The sequence below is a fragment of the Lontra canadensis genome, unplaced genomic scaffold (assembly GCF_010015895.1).
Source record: "Lontra canadensis isolate GAN:19392208 unplaced genomic scaffold, GSC_riverotter_1.0 scaffold7, whole genome shotgun sequence".
NCBI classification, from domain to species: domain Eukaryota; kingdom Metazoa; phylum Chordata; class Mammalia; order Carnivora; family Mustelidae; genus Lontra; species Lontra canadensis.
The window spans coordinates 931,748-953,026 of record NW_022631001.1 but is presented as its reverse complement, the minus strand read 5'-3'; the positions used below and the strand labels follow the sequence as shown (position 1 = coordinate 953,026).

At 38.7% G+C, this 21,279-nt stretch overlaps 1 long non-coding RNA gene across 1 annotated transcript; it reads right to left on the bottom strand.

Annotated features, from left to right (window-relative positions):
• Window positions 1-730: 730 nt before the first annotated feature.
• LOC116865293 lies at window positions 731-20,770 on the bottom strand. Its single transcript, XR_004382165.1, has 4 exons — window positions 20,708-20,770; window positions 7,368-7,373; window positions 4,041-4,050; window positions 731-742 (listed from the first exon to the last, which is right to left on the bottom strand). It is a non-coding gene; the product is annotated as an uncharacterized LOC116865293 (long non-coding RNA).
• Window positions 20,771-21,279: the final 509 nt, after the last annotated feature.

Below are 21,279 nucleotides of genomic sequence, written 5' to 3'. Positions count from 1 at the left end.
ATTTGCTATCAACCTGGTAGTCATTTTCATTACACACAAAATTGTTATTGAATTTCTCCAAGAAATGATTGATAAGCTGTGTCTGTTTTGACATGTCATGCTAATGATGAAGGGAAACAGTAAAAAAAAAAATTTAATGATGCATTCTAAATGATGGAAATGTGGCTCCAGGGCAATGGGAAGTGATTACTGGCAATACCTTCTTCAGTTTAGACTCAGACTACAGAGCCAGGTCAGAACTTCATCCAAAAGAGTCTTCTGATGCCAAACACCAAGGTAGTTTCTGAGACTGATGATTTTAGTGACTTTATCTAAAAGTACAACAACTATAGGGAGCCTGACCCCAAAAGCAACATATGAATGCCCAAAGAGACAGTCTAACTGCACCCATCTAATAACAGCTGTCATAATCAATAATGATAACAATAATATATAGAGCTCTTATTATGTGCCAGGCCACATGATAAGTGCTTTACATGCATTATATCACTCCATCCAATTGTATATTGTCTATCTCCCTCACAACAATGTAAGTTCCAAAACACAAGGACCTGGCTTACCTTGTTCAGCATTTTCTATAGTTTCCTACAATAGCACCCAACACATGGAATATTCTCATTAATATCCATTCATAAATGAATGAATGTATGCATGAATGAATGACTATCTTCTTCTTCTTTGAACTTGGTACTTGGGATCTTCAGATAAAACTTGAGAATTCTAAAGAGAAATCTGGAAAACACTGAAGAAGCTGAAAACAGATAGGTTATGAACTATGTTTTTTAAAAGGCTATAAAGTTGTCACAGTTTTCCTTCAACTGTAAGATCTGAATCAATAGTGAATTTACATTTCAAACTAATGAAAAATATTTTATTGCTGTTTATCATATGCTCCTATATGAGTCCAAGGACAGATTTAAACAAAGATAATCAATGGCCTTATGAGAAACCAGGATTATGTAACAACGTGGACAAAGAACTGCATTTAAACATGCAAAGTTTTCCTAAAGTTAATTGAAGAAGCAGCCCATGTGACCTAATTTTTTTGTTGTTGTTGTTTTATTTATTTATTTCACAGAGAGAGAGAGAGAGAGAGAGAAAGGGCACACAAGCCAGGGTAGCAGTAGAGGGAGAGGGAGAAGCAGGCCCTCCACTGAGCAGGGAGACCCACGTAGGGCTCAATTCCAGGACCCTGGGATCATGATCTGAGTTAAAGGCAGCTGCTTAACAAGTGAGCCACCAAGGTGCCCCTCATGTGCCCTAATTCTTGTGAAAAGTTGCTCAATATCTGTGTGTCAGCCTGACTATCTTCCAGACCTTCTCTATAAAGAGTACAACCAAAGCTGCCAATTTGTAGACATTCCAGAACAGCGTCATTGGGAATATTACAAACAAAATGAAATTGTTGATGATGATTTTAATGATAAAAAACTAGAGTTGTGGTAAACTTAAACTTACTTTTCAGGATTTCCCTGAAGATCATCTCAGAGTTACTAATGTGGAAACATTGTCAAACAATGGAGTGGTATTCTCTAATTGTTGGGACATCAGTTTAACCATTCTGCTAGAACATTTGCAGTCTTTGCCCACACAATTCCCTCAGGCCAAGGGGACCACCCTTGCAGTACAGACAACTTGTCTCAAAATTGCTTTTAGTTTTATCCACCAAAATGCATCCTGTGACCATTTCCTCTCTGGTCTTGCCATATCCACAAGCAGGGGACACAGAAGCAGATCCTCTACATCAGCCAAACTATCATAACTGCAACTCTGACCAAGATCTTGACTGCTTTCTCATGAAGGAGTTAGACCCAGAACCACCTAGCTAAATTCTTCTGATCTCTTCCTTTAAGTAAAAGGGGATTTCTTTTCAGTCCTGGGGAAATCTTTTCTTTTAAGTTTTTATTTATTTATTTTTAAAGGTTTTATTTCTTTTTGAGACAGAGAGAGTGCTCATAAGCACTGGGAGGGGCAGAGGGAGTGGGAAAAGCAGACTCCTCACTGAACAGTGACCCTGATATAGAGCTTGATCTCAGGATTCTGAGATCATGACCTGAACCAAAGGCAGATGCTTAACAGACTGAGCACCCATGACCCCCAGAGTGGGCTTTCTAACACAAAAAGTCAGATTGTACCATGTTCACTAGCCTGTCTGAAGTGGTTCAGAATCCCTTGTTTCCTTTGAATAATTAATCCAAAAATGAAACCCTTCATGATCTGGTCTCTGCCTCTCCAGCCATTATTAGCTCCAGGGGTATTAGCTCCAGGGTCTGTGAATCGTCAAGCTTACACACTTCCCATCACTCACCATAGCACATACCTTCCCCAGTGCCCATAAACCAACCACCCTCTCCCTACCCCTCCACCCCCCCGACAACCCTCAGTTTGTTTTGTGAGATTAAGAGTCTCTTATGGTGGGATGTCTGGGTGGCTCAGTCGGTAAAGCAGCTGCCTTTGGCTCAGGTCATGATCCCAGGGTCCTGGGATTGAGTCCCACATCAGGCTCCTTTCTCAGTGGGGAAACTGGTTCTCTCTCTGCCTCTACCTACTTATTCTCTCTCTCTCTCTCTCTCTCTCTCTCTCTCTCTTGGTTTGTCTCCCTCCTGATCCCATCTTGTTGCATTTTTCCTTCCCTACCACCAAACCCCCACATTGCCTTTCAACTTCTTCATATTAAGGAGATCATATGATAATTATCTTTCTCCGATTGACTTATTTCACTCAGCATAATAACCTATAGTTCCATCCACATTGTTGAAAATGGCAATATTTCATTTATTTTGATGGCTACATAGTATTCCATCGTATATATATATACCACCTCTTCTTTATCCATTCATCTATTGATGCACATCTAGGTTCTTTCCATAGTTTGGCTATTGTGGACATTGCTGCTATAAACATTCCTTTGCATGTGCCCCTTCAGATCACTACATTTGTATCTTTAGGGTAAATACCCAGTAGTGTGATTGCTGGTCATAGGGTAGCTCTATTTTCAACTTTTTGAGGAACCTCCATGTTGTTTCCCAGAGTGGCTGAACCAGCTTGCATTCCCATCAACAGTGTAGGAGGGTTCCCCTTTCTCTGCATCCTTGCCAGCATCTGTTGTTTCCTGACATGTTAATTTTAGCCATTCTGACCAGCATGAGGTGGTATCTCATGGTGGTTTTGATTTGTATTTCCCTGATGCTGAGTGATACGGAGCACTTTTTCATGTGTCTGTTGGCTGTCTGGATGTCTTCTTTGCAGCAATGTCTGTTCATTTCCTCTGGTCATTTCTTGATTGGATTATTTGTTCTTTGGGTGTTGAGTTTGCTAAGCTCTTTATAGATTTTGGATACTGGCCCTTTATGTGATATGTCATTTGCAAATATCTTCTCCCATTCTGTTGGTTGTCTTTTGGTTTCCTTTGCTGTGCAAAAGCTTTTGATCTTGATGAAGTCCCAATAGTTCATTTTTGCCCTTGCTTCCCTTGCCTTTGGCGATGTTACTAGGAAGAAGTTGCTGCGGCTGAGGTTGAAGAGGTTGCTGCTTGTGTTCTCCTCAAGGATTTTGACAGACTCCTTTCTCACATTGAGGTCTTTCATCCATTTGGTGTGCATTTATGTGTGTGGTGTAAGGAAATGATGCGGTTTCATTCTTCTGCACATGGCTGTCTGATTTTCCTGACACCATTTGCTGAAGAGACAGTCTTCTCCATTGGACATTCTTTCCTGCTTTGTCAAAGATTAGTTGACCATAGAGTTGAAGGTCTATTTCTGGGCTTTCTATTCTGTCCCACTGATCGATGTGCCTGTTTTTGTGCCAATAACATACTGTCTTGATGATGATAGCTATGTAATAGAGTTTGAAGTCTGGAATTGTGATGCCACCAACTTTGGCTTTCTTTTTCAACATCCCTCTTGGTATTTGGGGTATTTTCTGGTTCCATATTAATTTTAGGATTATTTGTTCCATTTCATTGAAAAAAAAATGGATGGTATTTTGATAGGGATTGCATTAAACATGTAGATTGCTTTAGGTAGCATAGACATTTTCACAATATTTGTTCTTCCAATTCATGAGCATGGAACATTTTTCCATTTCTTAGTATCCTCCTCAATTTCTTTCATGAGTACTTTATAGTTTTCTGAGTACAGATTATTTGCCTCTTTAGCTGGGTTTATTCCTATGTATCTTATGGTTTGGGGTGCAATTGTAAATGGGATTGACTCCTTAATTTCTCTTTCTTTTGTCTTGTTGTTGGTGTATAGATATGCAACTGATTTCTGTGCATTGATTTTATATCCTGACACTTTACTGAATTCCTGTACAAGTTCTAGCAGATTTGGAGTGGAGTCTTTTAGGTTTTCCACATAAAGTATCATAGAGTCTGCAAAGAGTGATAGTTTGACTTCTTCTTTGCTGATTTGGATGTCTTCAATTTCTTTGTGTTGTCTGATTGCTGAGGCCAGGACTTCTAGTACTATGTTGAATAGCAGTGGTGATAATGAACATCCCTGCCATGTTCTTGACCTAAGCGGAAAAACTCTCAGTTTTTCTCCCTTGAGAATGATATTCGCAGTGGGTTTTTCATAGATGGCTTTGATGATATTGAGGTATGTACCCTGTATCCCTACACTATGAAGAGTTGATCAAGAAAGGATGCTGTCCTTTGTCAAATGCTTTTTCAGCACCTATTAAGAGTATCATATGGTTCTTGTTCTTTCTTTTATTAATGTATTTTATCACATTAATTGATTTACAGATGTTGAACCAACCTTGCAGCCCTGGAATAAATCCCACTTGTCATGGTGAATAGTCCTTTTAATGTACTGTTGGATCCTATTGGCTAATATTGGTGAGAAATTTTACATCTGTGTTCATCAAGGATATTGATCTGTTATTCTCCTTCTTGATGGGGTCTTTGTCTGGTTTTGAGATCAAGGTAATGCTGGCCTCATAAAATGAGTTTGGAAGTTTTCCTTCCATTTCTATGGGGGGGGGGACAGTTTCAGGAGAATAGGAATTAATTCTTCTTTAAATGCTTAGTAGAATTCCCCTAGGAAGCTGTCTGGCCCTGGGCTCTTGTTTGTTGGGAGATTTTTGATGGCTGCTTCAATTACTTACTCGTTATGGGTCTGTTCAGGTTTTTTATTTCATCCTGTTTCAGTTGTGGTAGTTTATATGTCTCTAGGAATGCATTCATTTCTTCCAGATTGTCAAATTTGCTGGTCTATAGTTGCTCATAATATATTCTTATAATTGTTTATATTTCTTTGGTGTAGTTTTGATCTCTCCCCTTTCTTTCATGATTTTATTTATTTGGGTCCTTTCTCTTTTCTGTTTGATAAGTCTGGCCAGGGGTTGATCAACCTTATTAATTCTTTCAAAGAACCAGCCCCTAGTTTCATTGATTTGTTCTATTGTGTTTTTGATTTTGTTTTTTGTTTGTTTGTTTTTGTTTTTGTTTTTGTTTGTTTGTTTTGTCGTTGTTGTTGTTGTTGTTTCTATTTCATTGATTTCCACTCTGATCTTTATTATTTCTCTTCTCCTGCTGGGTTTAGGCTTTTTTTGTTGTCCTTTCACCAGCTCCTTTAGGTGTAGGCTTAGGCTGTGTATTTGAGATTCTTGTTTCTTGAGAAAGGTTTGTATCACTATATATTTACTCTCAGGACTGCCTTTTCTGTGTCCCATAGATTTTGAACAGTTGTGTTTTCATTATTATTTTTTCCATGATTTTTTTTTTAATTCTTCTTTAATGTCCTGGTAGACTGATTCATTCTTTAGTAGGATGTTCTTTAGCCTCCATGTATTTGGGTTCTTTCCAAATTTCCTCTTGTGATTGAATTCTAGCTTCAGAGCATTGCGGTCTGAAAATATGAAGGGAATGATCCCAATCTTTTGGTATCAGTTGAGACCTGATTTGGGACCCAGGATGTGATCTATTCTGGAGAATGTTCCATGTGCACTAAAGAAGAATGTGTATTCTGTTGCTTTAGGATGGATTGTTCTGAATATATCTGTGATGTCCGTCTGGTCCACTGTGTCATTTCAGACCTTTATTTCCTTGTTGATCTTTTGCTTGGATGATCTGTCCATTTCAGTGAGGTGGGGAGGTGTTAAAGTCCCCTACTATTATTATATTATTGTTGATGTCTTCCTTCGATTTTGTTATTAATTGATTTATGTAGTTGGCTGCTCCCATGTTGGAGCATAGATATTTAAAATTGTCAGATCTTTGTGTTGGACAGATCATTTAAGTATGATATAGCATCCTTCCTCATCTCTTATTATAGTTTTTGGCTTAAAATCTAATTTGTCTGATATAAGGATTGCCACCCCAGCTTTCTTTCAATGTCCATTAGCATGGTAAATTGTTTTCCACACTCTCACTTTAAATCTGGAGGTGTCTTTGGGTCTAAAATGAGTTTCTTGTAGACAGCATATTGATGGGTTTTGTTTTTTTAATCCATTCTGATACCCTGTGTCTTTTGATTGGGGCATTTAGCCCATTTACATTCAGGGTAACTATTGAGATATATGAACTTAGTGACATTGTATTGCCTATAAGGTGACTGTTACTGTATATTGTCTCTGTTGCTTTCTGCTCTATTACTTTTAGGCTCTCTCTTTGCTTAGAGGACCCCTTTCAATATTTCCTGTAGAACTGGTTTGGTGTTTACAAACTCTTTAAGTTTTTTTTGTCCTGGAAGCTTTTTATCTCTCCTTCTATTTTCAATGATAACCTAGCTGGGTATAATATTATTGGCTGCATGTTTTTCTCACTTAGTGCTCTGAATATATCATGCCAGCTCTTTCTGGCCTGCCAGGTCTCTGTGGATAAGTCTGCTGCCAATCTAATATTTTTACTATTGTATGTTACAGACTTCTTGTCCTGGGCTGCTTTCAGGATTTTTTCTTTGTCACTGAGATGTGTAAGTTTTACTATTAGATGACGGGGTGTGGACCCATTCTTATTGATTTTAGGGGTGTTCTCTGCACTTCCTGGATTTTGATCCTTGTTCCCTTTGCCATATGAGGGAAATTCTCCATAAAATTCACTCCAATTTACTTTCTGCCCCCTCTCTCTTTCTTCTTCTTTTGGAATCCCAATTATTATAATGTTGTTTCATCTTATGGTATCACTTACCTCTTGAATTCTCCCCTCATGGTCCAGTAGTTGTTTTTCTCTCTTTTGCTCAGCTTCTTTATTCTCCATCATTTGGTCTTCTATATCACTAATTCTCTCTTCTGCTTCATTTATCCTAGCATTAAGAGCCTCAGTTTTTTATTGCACCTCATTAATAGCTTTTTTTTAAATTTCAGATTGGTTAGATTTTAGTTCTTTTATTTATCCAGAAAGAGGTTTTATTTCTCCAGACAACGTTTCTCTAATATCTTCCATGCCTTTTTTGAGTGCAGCTAGCACCTGGATAATCATCATTCTGAACTCTAGATCTGACATATTACCAACGTCTGTATTGATTAGGTCCCTAGCCTTTGGTACTGCCTCTTCTTTTATTTATTTATTTATTTTTTAATGGTGAGTTTTTCCACCTTGTCATCTTATCCAGAAAAGAATATATGAATGAGAGAATAAAATACTAGAAGAGTGGTAAAAACTCCAGAAAAATATGCATTAACCAAACCAGAAGAGACCCCAAATCATGGGAAGAAGAAAGGGGGTAAAAAGAAGTTCAAAAATAAATTAAAAAAAGAAAAAGAAAATATACATATTAGACTGGTGACTAGAACAGAGCCACCCACTCAATTTGGGGTGTATTTTGGTCTCTTAGAAGAAACTACCTCCCAAAATTTTAAAGAAGGAAAAACATATCTACACAAAAATAAATATAAACATGATGAAGGGATAATATGACAGTAAAGATGAAAATTTAAAAAAAAAAATCTTTAAAAGGACTTGATAAGGTAAGTTGGTTGGGAAAAGAAAGAAAAAGAAAGTGAAGAGAATTTGCTCAGGCTGGAGACTAGAACAAACCCTGTGCTAGATTTAGGGTATATTTTGATCATTAGAAGTTGTATCCCAAATTTTTTTAGAAGGAAAAACCTATGCATATACAAAAGATAAAGGTAGATACAATGAAGGATAAAATATGACTATAATAATAAAGCTTCAAAGAAGTTTTTTTAAGAAACGTATTGTTAAGATAAACTAGTTAAAAAATGTTAAAAAGGAAAGAGTCAAAGTTAAAAAAAAATAGAATAAGAAAAAAATCAAATTAAAAAGATTTAATTAACTTTGCAAGACTAAAGAATCATGAGGATAAAGCCACGAATTCCATGCCTTGCTTTCCCCTTCTCTGGAATTCTGTTGTTCTCCTTGATCAGCGAGCTTGGTCTTGGCTGGATTTCTTGATGATCTTCTTGGGGAGGGGACTTTAGTAGTGATTCTCAAGTGTCTTTGCCCAAGGTGAAATTGCACCACCCTTGCCTGGGGCCAGGCTACTGCTCTGGTTCACTCTCGGGAGCTTTTGTTCCCTGAGTACTTTCCATAGAACTCTGGAGGATGGGAATGAAAATGGTGGCCTCCCACTCTCTGACCTGGAGGAGCTTAGAGCTCGGGTCCCCAGTCTTCAGTGAGCCCTCAGAGAAAAGCGCTCAATCACTCCCATCTCCCTGGTCTCTGGCTGTGCTCCAAGCTCACCTGGCCTGTGAACAAGTGTTTCTGTTTCTGGCAACAGCCCAATTTGGAGTCATCAAGCTCAGGAGATTCCTGCCACTCTTCAGGGGGTGGTCTCCCTGGATCTGCCACTTGTGGGGTCCCTGCTCAAAGAGCAGTGGTCTGACCGTGCTACAGATCACAGTTCAATGTAATCCCAAACTGAGAGCTCTCTTCAGCTATCTCTCTGTAGCTGACTTCCCTTCTCTAATACTTGCAAGTTCTGAAAACTCAGACATCCCCAATCCTTCTGTGACCCCGCAGGACCTGAGACCATGCTGTCCCCATGAGGGCTCCACCCCGACTTAGCCTCTGGAATGATGTTCCTCAGTGGAGCAGACTTCCAAAAGTTCTGATTTTGTGCTTGTTGCTCTGCCACTTGCCAGGAGCCAGCCCCTTCCCCCGTGGTCTATCTTCCCATTGCTTCATATTCACTTCTCCGCAGGTCCTACCTTTCAGAAATTGGTCAATTTTCTGTTTCTAGAATTGCTGCTCTTCTTTTCTTTGATCTCCTAATGGATTTGTAGGTGTTCAGAATGGTTTGATAACTATCTAGCTGATCTCCTGCTACCTGATATCATCTCAGCCTCCTACTCCTCTGCCATCTTGACTCTTCTCTGAGAGAGAGAATCTCAAGCAGGCTCCATGCCCAACACAGAACCCCAACTCAGAGCTCAATCTCAAGACCCTATGATCATGACCTGAGCCAAAAATCAAGAGTCAATCACTTAACCAACTGAGCAACGCAAATGCCCCCAGACTTACTTTTCTCTGAGATCATTCCTGACCTTCCCCCATCTGTGATTGGGAGCCTCTTTTCTGAGTACCAATAGCACTCCATGAAAACCACACCATTGGAATTATTGCTTTGCTAATCTTTTCCCAGTAGTTCCTGAGCTCCTTGAGACCATGAATTCTCTTTTATTTCTTATCTCCAGGATCTGACACAGTGATCTACAAATAGTTAATGTTCTGTAAACCACTCTTGATTTACTGTGTAATTATACAATTTATGCCATTATAATAAGGCTGTTTTCTACATTACATATCTAGCACACTGGATATATGTCAAGCAAATTAAAATAACAATAATAAGTTTTGCTGATCAGGGCACCTGGGTGGCTCAGTAGGTTAAGCATCTGCCTTTGGCTTAGGTCAAGATCTCAGGTTCCTAGGGTCCATCCCCACCTTAGGCTCCCTGTTCAGCAGGTAACCTATTTCTCCCTCTCCCTCTGTGGCTTCTCCCTGCTTGTGTTCTCTCACTTTCTATGCAAAAAGAAAAACAAAATATTTTTTAAAAATGATAAATTTTGCTGATCAATTCTAAACTCACTAAGTTTTTTTTTATTTTTTTCTAAAACCATTGTTTTCATTTTATCTTAAATATCTGGAATTCTTAATTCATCTTTGATATCAGTAACAGGTTCTATTTTTTGGCATTCCTAGAAAAAGAAAAAAAAAAACAATAAATAAAGCACATATGGAGACAGGATGGCGGGGAATTAGGAGGAGGTGCCTTTTCAACCTGTACCCTAAAGTGAGCTGATTACCTACCAAAAAATTCTGATCACCCATGAAAAAAGCCTGAGACCAGAATTATACACGTCTGGATCTCTACAGGGGCAGAAGATGCCAGTGGGCAGGTAAAGCGGAGTGGGAACTTTGGACTCATATCGAAAGATAAACAAAAGGGGGAGGGAGCCACCAGAGGCAACCGATTGAAAAGTAATACCCCAATCTGAGAGTGCCCTGCGTCTGGGGACCAGCATTAACTTGGAGTCTGGCTGAAAGCACTCAAAGAGAGCAATGGATTGAGGGGGGAAATTGTGGGAATCGAGGTGGCTAGGGACAGGGGCTTAAGTCCCCAGACCCAGGACAGCCTCCCCTGGCACTGAGCCAGAGAGAGTGTGGTGGAGAAACCAGATCTTGGTCCTGAGCGGCCAGCGCACCCGAGATAGCATGGTGTCCGGCCCCTGTGAGGGGCTGGGAGCCTTGCCAGAAGGCAGAGGCTCCGGAGCCAGAGGGCAGGTTCTACAGAGCCTGAGACATCCCCCCCCGGCCCCCGCACTCTTAGACCTGCACCATTCCACCAGAGCCTAAGACGCACGCATGCACCCCACACACTCCCCTGAGAGAGGTGCAGAAAGGCCCAGCCTGGTGCTCTCAGACTCGCGCCATTCCACCAGAGCCTGAAGCCCGCACGCACGCATGCCCCAAACACTCCCTTGAGAGGGTGCGCAAAGGCCCAGCCTTGTGCTCTCGGATTCGCGCGATTCCACCAGAGCCTGAGGCGCACACGTGCCCCACACACTCCCCTGAGAGAGGTGTGCACAAGCCCGGCGCTCTTAGACCCAAAATGACCAGGCACTCCCAGCCCAGGCCAGTGGGAAAATCTCAGCGAGCCATCGCTGCTTAGAACCTCTCTGGCAGTCTAGAGCTGCCCAGACAGCCGCCGCTGCCATGGTTTTGGGTACAAACAGAAGATCCTGTGTCCCCAGGGACCGCAACTTGGAACCTGCTCTGCCAGCAGCCAAGGAGGAATTTATTTGGACTCTGCAACCAGACTGAGGCTTCTCTCTGAGAGGGAGGTCAGGATGCAGTTTGCTTTCCTCTAAACCTACAAAAACCATTAAAAGCGGTCAAGGCAAGGGAAAAAAAAAAAAGTGAACAAACATAAAAACCTCCAGAGAACAAAAGCCTGAAAAAACCGGTTTCTGCAGAGCCCACCCCCTTAACTCAGGGAACATCATTGACTGAAAACCCACGTGGCAGGCCCCCCCCCAAAAAACCAACCAGGAAAAAAAAAAAAAAAAAAAAGACGAGAAAACAACCACCACTACTTCATAGGACAACTTTTATATTTAACTCGTTCCCACTATTCTGGTTCATTTTTTTTATATATATAATTTTTTAACCTATTTACCATCACAGTGAGATGTCCATTACATAAAACTCCATAATAACCTTCTAACCTGAACTTTTTGATTCATACACCTCTGTTTTTATTTTGCATTTTATTTTTTTATTTTTTTTTTAATTTTAGTTTAGTCTAGTTTATTCCTTTTTTATTTTTATTTTCTAATATTCACATAGAGTTAAACTTCAAGGTAATCCCTTTTCCCCAATTAATGCTACCCCTATAGGTAAATGAATTTTTAATCCCCCTTTATCTTAGGAAAGTTGAGTCCTTTAACAAAGATATCAAGATACATCCAGGAAGAATCAAAACAACCTTCCTCACCCACACTGAGAGTTTATTACCACTCTCCCATCTTTTTCTTCTGCCAGTGTTTCCGTGTTTTTGTGTTTGTCCTGATAGTATATAAATCTTATACTTGGGGCTCTTTTTGACAAGGTTCTTCCTTTATTTGCATATTTTTTTTTTCTCTCTTGTCATGTACTTTTATCAGTCTTTTTCTTTGTCTGTTTTTGTTTGTAGACTTCCTAAATCTTACCTTGGGGCCCATTTGGGCTGGAACTTCTCTTTTATCTTCCCTTTTTTCCCAGTCTTTCTCTCTCTCTTTCTTTTCTTTTTTTTTTTTTTTTCTTATTCTTTTCTTTTTTCTCTCATTTGGGTGGGGAATCCTGATTGCTCAGAAGCGTTCCAGGGTACACCTTGCCTGCACCATGGTCAATAGATTCAGCTACATCCATTCAGCCATCTCTCACCAAAATGACTAGGAGGAAGAATGCCCAACAGAAGAAAAATACAGAGTATGGGCCTTCTGCAACAGAGCTAATGGCTATCAACATAGACAATATGTCAGAAAGAGAATAATTCAGGCTAACAATTATCCAGGCAATAACGAGGTTGGAGAAAGCCATGGGTGACCAAATGGAATTGATTAGGGCTGAACTGAAAGCGACCAGGGAAGATGTTCACAATGTTAGGGCTGAGCTGAAAGCTACCAGGGAAGAGATTCACAAAGCTCTCAATGAGTTCCAATCTAATCTAAATTCTCTCAAAGCTAGGGTAACTGAGACAGAAGATAGAATTAGTGATCTGGAGGACAAACAAGTAGAGAGAAAAGATCAGGAGGAAGCCTGAAACAAATAGCTTAGAAGCCATGAAAACAGAATCAGGGAAATAAATGATGCCATGAAACATTCCAACGTCAGAATTATTGGAATCCCTGAAGGGGAGGAGAAAGAAAGAAGTCTAGAAGACATAGTGGAACAAGTTCTTCATGAAAATTTTCCCAATCTAGCAAATGGAACCAGAGTTCATGTGCTAGAGGCCAAACAGTCTCCACCCAAGATTATAGATTCCAGAAAAACATCAAGGCACCTGATAGTCAAATTGAGGAATTGTAATTGTAGATATAATCTCTCAAAAGCCTCTAGGAAAAAGAGTCTCCTTACTTACAGAGGAAAGCCCATCAGAATAACATCAGACCTGTCCACAGAGACCTGGCAAGCCAGAAAGGGCTGGTAAGATATATTCAGGGCACTAAATGAGAAGAACATGCAGCCAAGAATACTTTGTCCAGTAAGACTGACATTCAAAATGGATGGAGAGATAAAGAGTTTCCAAGACCGGCAAGGCTTAAAAGACTATGCAACCACCAAGCTAACACTGCAGGAAATATTAAGGGGGGATTCTATAAAAGAGGAAAAATCTTAAGAAGAGCATTGAACAGAAATATAGAGACAATCTACAGAAAGAAAGACTTAAAAGGTAACACGATGTCAATAAAAATGTATCTATCAATAACCACTCTCAATGTGAATGGCCTAAATGCACCCATAAAACGGCACAGGGTTGCAGATTGGATAAAACGACAGGACCCATCCATATGTTTCCTACAAGAGACCCATTTTGAACCTAAAGATACACCCAGACTGAAAGTGAAGGGATGGAGAAGCATCTTTCATGCCAATGGGCCTCAAAAGAAGGTGGGGGTAGCGATTCTCATATCAGGTAAATTAGATTTTCAACTAAGGACTTTAGTCAGAGATACAGAAGGACACTACATCATTCTTAAAGGGACTATCTACCAAGATGATCTAACAATTGTAAATATCTGTGCCCCCAATATGGGAGCAGCCAATTACATAAGAAACCTGTTAATCAAGATAGAGTCATATTGATATTAATACATTAATAGTAGGAGATCTTAACACGCCTCTCTCAGAAATAGATCATCGAAGCAGAAAATCAATAAAAAAACAAGAGCATTGAATGACACATTAGACCAGATGGACCTCATAGATATATACAGAACATTCCACCCTAAAACAACAGAATACTCATTCTTCTCAAGTGCACATGGAACCTTCTCCAGAAGAGACCATGTGCTGGGTCACAAATCAGGACTTAACCAATACCAAAAGACTGAGATTATTCCCTGCATATTCTCAGATCACAGTGCTTTGAAACTGGAGCTCAATCACAAGGAAAAGTTCAGAAGGAACTCAAACACCTGGAAGCTAAAGACCACCTTGCTGAAGAATGCTTGGATCAACCAGGAAATCAAAGAAGAACTGAAACAATTCATGGAAACCAATGAGAATGAAGACACTTCGGTCCAAAACCTATGGGATACAGCAAAAGCGGTTCTAAGGGGGAAATACATAGCCATCCAAGCCTCCCTCAAAAAAATTGAAAAATCCAGAACAGAGCAGCTGTCTCTACACCTTAAAGAACTAGAGAATCAACAACAAATCAAACCAACTCCACACATAAGAAGGGAAATCATCAAGATTAGAGCTGAGATCAATGAGATAGAAACCAGAGATACAGTAGAACGTATCAATGAAACTAGAAGCTGGTTTGTTGAAAGAATCAATAAGATTGATAAACCATTGGCCACACTAATACAAAAGAAAAGAGAGAAAGCCCAAATTAATAAAATTATGAATGAAAAGGGAGAGATCACAACTAACACCAAGGAAGTAGAAACAATCATCAGAAGTTATTATCAACAGTTATATGCCAATAAGCTAAGCAACCTAGATGAAATGGATGCATTCCTGGAAAACTATAAACTCCCAAAATTGAACCAGGAAGAAATTGACAACCTGAATAGACCAATATCTAGTAACGAGATTGAAGTAGTGATCAAAAACCTCCCAAAAAACAAGAGCCCAGGACCTGATGGATTCCCTGGGGAATTCTGCCAAACTTTCAAAGAAGAAATAACACCTATTCTCCTGAAGCTGTTTCAAAAAATTGAAGCAGAAGGAAAACTTCCAGACTCTTTCTATGAAGCCAGCATTACCCTTACCCCCAAACCAGGCAAAGACCCTACCAAAAAGGAGAACTTCAGACCAATATCACTGATGAATATGGATACTAAGATTCTAAACAAGATCCTAGCAAACAGGATCCAACAGCACATTAAAAAGATTATCCACCATGACCAGGTGGGATTCATCCCTGGCTACAAGGATGGTTCAACATTCACAAATCAATCAATGTGATAGAACAAATCAATAAGAGAAGAGAGAAGAACCACATGGTCCTCTCAATTGATGCAGAAAAAGCATTTGACAAAATCCAGCGTCCATTCCTGATTAAAACACTTCAAAGTATAGGGATAGAGGGAACATTCCTGAACTTCATAAAATCTATCTATGAAAGACCCACAGCAAATAACATCTTCAATGGGAAAAAGCTTGCAGCCTTCCCTTTGAGATCAGAAACACGACAAGGATGCCCACTCTCACCACTCTTGTTCAACATAGTATTAGAAGTCCTAGCAACAGCAATCAGACAACAAAGAGAAATAAAAGGTATCCAAATTGGCAATGAAGAAGTCAAACTCTCTATCTTCACAGGTGACGTGATTCCTTATATGGAAAACCCAAAAGACTCCATCCCTAAACTACTAGAACTCATACAGCAACTCAGTAATGTGGCAGGATACAAAGTCAATGTAGAGAAATCAGTGGCTTTCTTATACACTAACAATGAAAATACAGAAAGGGAAATTAGAGAATCGATTCCATTTACCATAGCACCAAGAACCATAAGATACCTGGGAATAAACCTAACCAAAGAAGGAAAGGAACTGTACTCGAGGAACTACAGAACTCATGAAAGAAATTGAAAAAGACACAAAAATTGGAAGACCATTCCATGCTCTTGGATCGAAAGAATAAACATTGTTAAAATGTCTGTACTGCCTAGAGCAATCTATACTTTTAGTGCCATTCCGATCAAAATTCTACCGGTATTTTTCAAAGAGGTGGAGCAAATAATTCTAAAATTTGTATGGAATCAGAAGAGACCCCGAATTGCTAAGGAAATGTTGAAAAACAAAAATAAAACTGGGGGCATCACATTACCTGATTTCAAACTTTACTACAAAGCCGTGATCACCACGACAGCATGGTACTGGAATAAAAACAGACACATAGACCAGTGGAACAGAGTAGAGAGCCCAGATATGGACCCTGAACTCTATGGTCAATTAATCTTCGACAAAACAGGAAAAAATATACAGTGGAAAAAAGACAGTCTCTTCAATAAATGGTGCTGGGAAAACTGGACAGCTATATGCAGAAGAATGAAACTCGACCATTCTCTTACACCGTACACAAAGATAAACTCAAAATGGATAAAAGATCTCAACGTGAGACAGCAATCCATCAGAATCCTAGAGGAGAACATAGGCAGTAACCTGTTCGATATCAGCCACAGCAACTTCTTTCAAGGTCTGTCTCCCAAGGCAAAGGAAACAAAAGGGAAAGTGAACTTTTGGGACTTCATCAAGATCAAAAGCTTCAGCACAGCAAAGGGAACAGTCAACAAAACAAAGAGGCAACCCACGGAATGGGAGAAGATATTTGCAAATGACAGTACAGACAAAAAGTCGATATCCATGATCTATAAAGACCTCCTGAAACTCAACACACACAAAACAGACAACCATATCAAAAAATGGGCAGAAGATATGAACAGACACTTCTCCAATGAAGACATACAAATGGCTATCAGACACATGAAAAAATGTTCATCATCACTAGCCATCAGGGAAATTCTAATTAAAACCACATTGAGATACCACCTTACACCAGTTAGAATGACCAAAATTAGCAAGACAGGAAACAACATGTGTTGGAGAGGATGTGGAGAAAGGGGAACCCTCTTACACTGTTGGTGGGAATGAAAGTTGGTGTGGCCACTTTGGAGAACAATGTGGAGATTCCTTAAGAAATTAAAAATAGAGCTTCCCTATGACCCTGCCATTGTACTACTGGGTATTTATACCAAAGATACAGATGTAGTGAAAAGAAGGGCCATCTGTACCCCAATGTTTATAGCAGCAATGGCCACAGTCGCCAAACTGTGGAAAGAACCAAGATGCCCTTCAACGGACGAATGGACAAGGAAGATGTTGTCCATATACACTGTGTAGTATTATGCCTCCATCAGAAAGGATGAATACCCAACTTTTGTAGCAACATGGACAGGACTGGAAGAGATTATGCTGAGTGAAGTAAGTCAAGCAGAGAAAGTCAATTATCATATGGTTTCACTTATTTGTGGAGCATAACAAATAGCATGGAGGACAAGGGGAGATGGAGAGGAGAAGGCAGTTGAGGGAAATTGGAAGAGGAGGTGAACCATGAGAGACTATGGACTCTGAAAAACAATCTGAGGGTTTTGAAGGGGCAGGGGGTGGGAGATTGGGGGATCCAGGTGGTGGGTATTGAAGAGGGCATGGATTGCATGGAGCACTGGGTGTGTTGCAAAAATAATGAATACTGTTAAGATGAAAAAATTTAAAAAATTTAAAAAAATGGAAAATACAGAAAGATACTAAGAAAAAAAAATATAGCACATATAATTTATATGTTATACTCTACCTTAATAGAATCTTGCCCCTTTTGGAGGCATCTGATTGAAAATTAAATGAGAATAGGTATTTAAAGTTACAGTAGGGGCGCCTGAGTGGCTCAGTTGGTTAAGTGTCTGCCTTGGGCTCAGGGCATGATCTCAGGATCTTAGAATGGAGCCCCACCTTGGGATCTTTATTCAGCAGGGAGTCTGTTTCTCCTTTTCCTTTTGTCCCTACCCTCTTTTCCTGCTCTCTCTCTGACACTCAGGATCTCTCTCTCTCAAATAAATAAATAAAATATTTAAAAAAAAATAAAGATAAACTAATGGGAAGTCAGTGGTCTACATACATTCTCATGACTATCCTTGATTGCACAGAACTTTTTTAATGGTCACTACATAACACTTTATATTCTTTTCTTTTCTTTCTTTCTTTCTTTATTTGAGAGAAAGATTGAGTGGGGGTTAGTGGGGAGGGGAAGAGTGAGAGGAAGAAAGAGAGTCTTAAGCAGGCTCCATGCCCAGCACAGGGTACTACCTCACTACACTGAGATCTGACCTGAGCCAAAAATCAAGAGTCAGACACTCAAATGACTAAGCCTCCCAGGCACCCCTACAGAACACTGTTTAAATGGCATTGTGCCATTGGCAGTGTGTGTGTATATTTTACTAGATGCAATACTGTGTGATTAGAGAATTATAGAATGATCACTATTTGGTTATTTATTTTAGGTAATGTATTAATAAACTAAACAAAGAATTTCAAATGAATGTCTTGAAATATTATCTAAATGACATTTAATTTAATTTAAAAATTAATTTGATCTATTTTTACACTTTTTTAATCCTTATTTCTTTTAAGCCCTTAAATTCATTATCCTTGGAATAGCTGTCAGATATTCCTAACTAAAGTTATCTCTAAGTATAATGCAGGTAAAATTTTCAACTCATGATATAATAAAAGGAGTATGGTTTGTATAATGCACATCCCAGTTCCCTTTTAAGTATACACAGCAAATATTCAGCATTATTTTGGGGGTCAGAAAGCATCTGCCATTAGATAGAGGCTGACACCTGTGTATAATTATCTAGCATGATTAATGAAAAATGAGATCAAAGTTTCATGCAATTTTAATTTTATGCTCTGGGCTTGATGTGCAAAGGATTTGTACTAGGTAATAAAGGAATATAGGTTCATTCTAATAAGCATGACAAATGAATTTTTTTAAATGAGTCTGACTCATTAGCTAACCTGTGTGACCCTTAGTGCCCTGGAAGATTTGGGGGATAATCTTAATGTCTAATTACTAGTTGTGTGATGATATTTAAACAAATTAGCTCCTTTATGAAAGGCACTCATAGAACTATTCATGCTGAGGTATGACAAAAACCAAAATGCTTATAAAGAAAAGAATCTTGATTTCAAAAGCTAAATCATATTAACAGCAATTTTCCATGAGGCTATATTTTTAACATCTACTTTGGGCCTCTGTAGACACTTTGACAAGAATGACATTTTGGCAGACTTAACAAACCAAGGAAAGAATATGTGTTCTAGCCCTGACACAAGTGCTACTGAAATAAAAACACAGACAACACCGGATGCTGCATTCAGCTACAAATTGCATTTTTGAGATGCTGATTCAACTTGATCTCAATGTCCATATTATAACAAGCTGGCCTGGTGCCTCCAGAGAATAGTATGGACATTCAGTATCTTAAAATAGGATGAAGTTCATGATCTCTTTTAAATAAGTTTCAACACATGACACAGTGTGAAGGAGAAAATTTAAAAAATAAATACAATGTGAAATTTTAAATCATAGAATATGAGCAAATATGAAACAAGTTCTGGAATTTTTTTAAGAATGACTAGTTGGCACTTTCTTAAAATAAGTTCCTTTTTTTTTTTTAAGGAAACTCATTTTTAAAATCTTTTTCAATTGAAATCATGATGGAAGCAGGGACTCAGTGATCAATAAGATTGTCAACATGTTCCAGATCACACTTGACCAGAGCCGTTGTTTTTTAGTTTCATTTTGCAGCAAACATGCCTTGGGCACTTACACTGTGCTAAGTGCTAAAGAAGAAATGTATGAACACAGGCTTCATCTTCAAGGAGTTCAAAAACTGGTCAGGGAGAAGGAAGAGCAAACAAGTATAATGCAGTACAGTCATGCATAAGTGCTATGGGAAAAGAACCAGCTAAGTGCTGTGAGAATCCAAGAATACAAAGGAATTAGCAATTAATTCCCAGGCTTAGCATTGAGAATATGAATTCATTCATTCATTTATGAAACTGTGTTAAGTATCAGTGAGCCACTGATTAGGCACTGACTGTGTACAGGTGAATAAAATATAATTCCTGCCTTTAAAGGTCTCACAGCTTCATTTCCATTATATCAATGAATATTTTTGCTTGGGCTTAAAAAATATGATGAGACAATCAAGAGTACAGGTCATGGAGTTTACAATCTGTAAGGATACACTAACAAGTAAAAGAACAGTCATGATACTATGAGATAATAATAAGAGCTAACACTTGGGGCACATATAGGTGGCTCAGTCAGTTAAGCACCTGACTCAATTTCAGCACAGGTCATGATCTCAGGATCATCTTATTGATCCCTGAGTCAGACTCATGCTGGGCATGGAGCCTGCTTAAGATTCTCTCTTTACCACCTCCTTACTCTCTCTTTCAAAATAATAATAATAATAATAACAACAATAACAATAATAATAATAAAACAGCTAACTTTTATTTTGTGCTTAAATGAATTAGCCTTTTAATATTCAATAATGAGGATCTGAGATAGGCACTATTTAAAGTCTCATTTTAGAAAGCAAAAAACAAGGAGAGAGGACATGTAACCTATTCAAAATCAAATATTTAGGAAGTGGCAAGAGCAAAACTTTAACCCAGGCAATGCGGTGACAGGCCTCTGCTCTAGCCACAATGTCACAGCACTTCTTCAAGTTCTATGGTGGGGAAGTACTGGGTGCTATGGTACAGAGAGATATCTAATCTAGAAGTGGGTAGGATGCTAAAGAATACCTGGAAGAGGTAACATCCACACTGAAACTTGTTAATAACAGTGACAAATGCTTTTCAAGAGACAAGAACAGGAAACTAGTACACAGACCCTACTGAATTTGAGCCAAGACTATAAAGGATGAGTAGAATTTGGATAGACAGGAAAAAAGAAGAGCATTCCAAACTGAGAAAATATTATAGGCAAATGCAGGAAAACTGGCTTAACTAGTTTTTTTCCCATTTGGTGAAGTTCTTATACTTGCTATCAAATTGCAAAATAACTGAAATTGATTGTCCAATGTAAAAAAAAATCCTGTGAGGTAAGATATTCCTAAAGAAAATTGAAGCCTATGTAAATGAACTGTTTGATTTTTGAACACCTTAGTTAGCCCATCAAGATTCCAAAATTTACTTAGGACTATCAATTGTAACATTTTTCTACTGCAGAAGGCTCTAAACCACAAAAAGTGAACTCAAAATATTTGTTTTCCAAATGTAAACATATAACAATAACTAATGTTTATTAAGCAATCACTGTGTGTCTGGCTTATACTTTATCATTTATTTGTGTGGTTTAAATGATATATGTACTATCATTTTCCACTTTTTATGAATGAGGAAACTAAAACTTAGAAGGATTAGATAACTTGCCAAAGTCACAGAAATGAAAGAGCTGGAATGGAGACAAGGTCAGATATTAAACCCTGCTCTTAATGATTATGGTATATGTAGCTAAGTTCCACAAATCATTTACCAAAATTTTAAGTTGACACTGATGAATAGAAACTGCCTTATTTA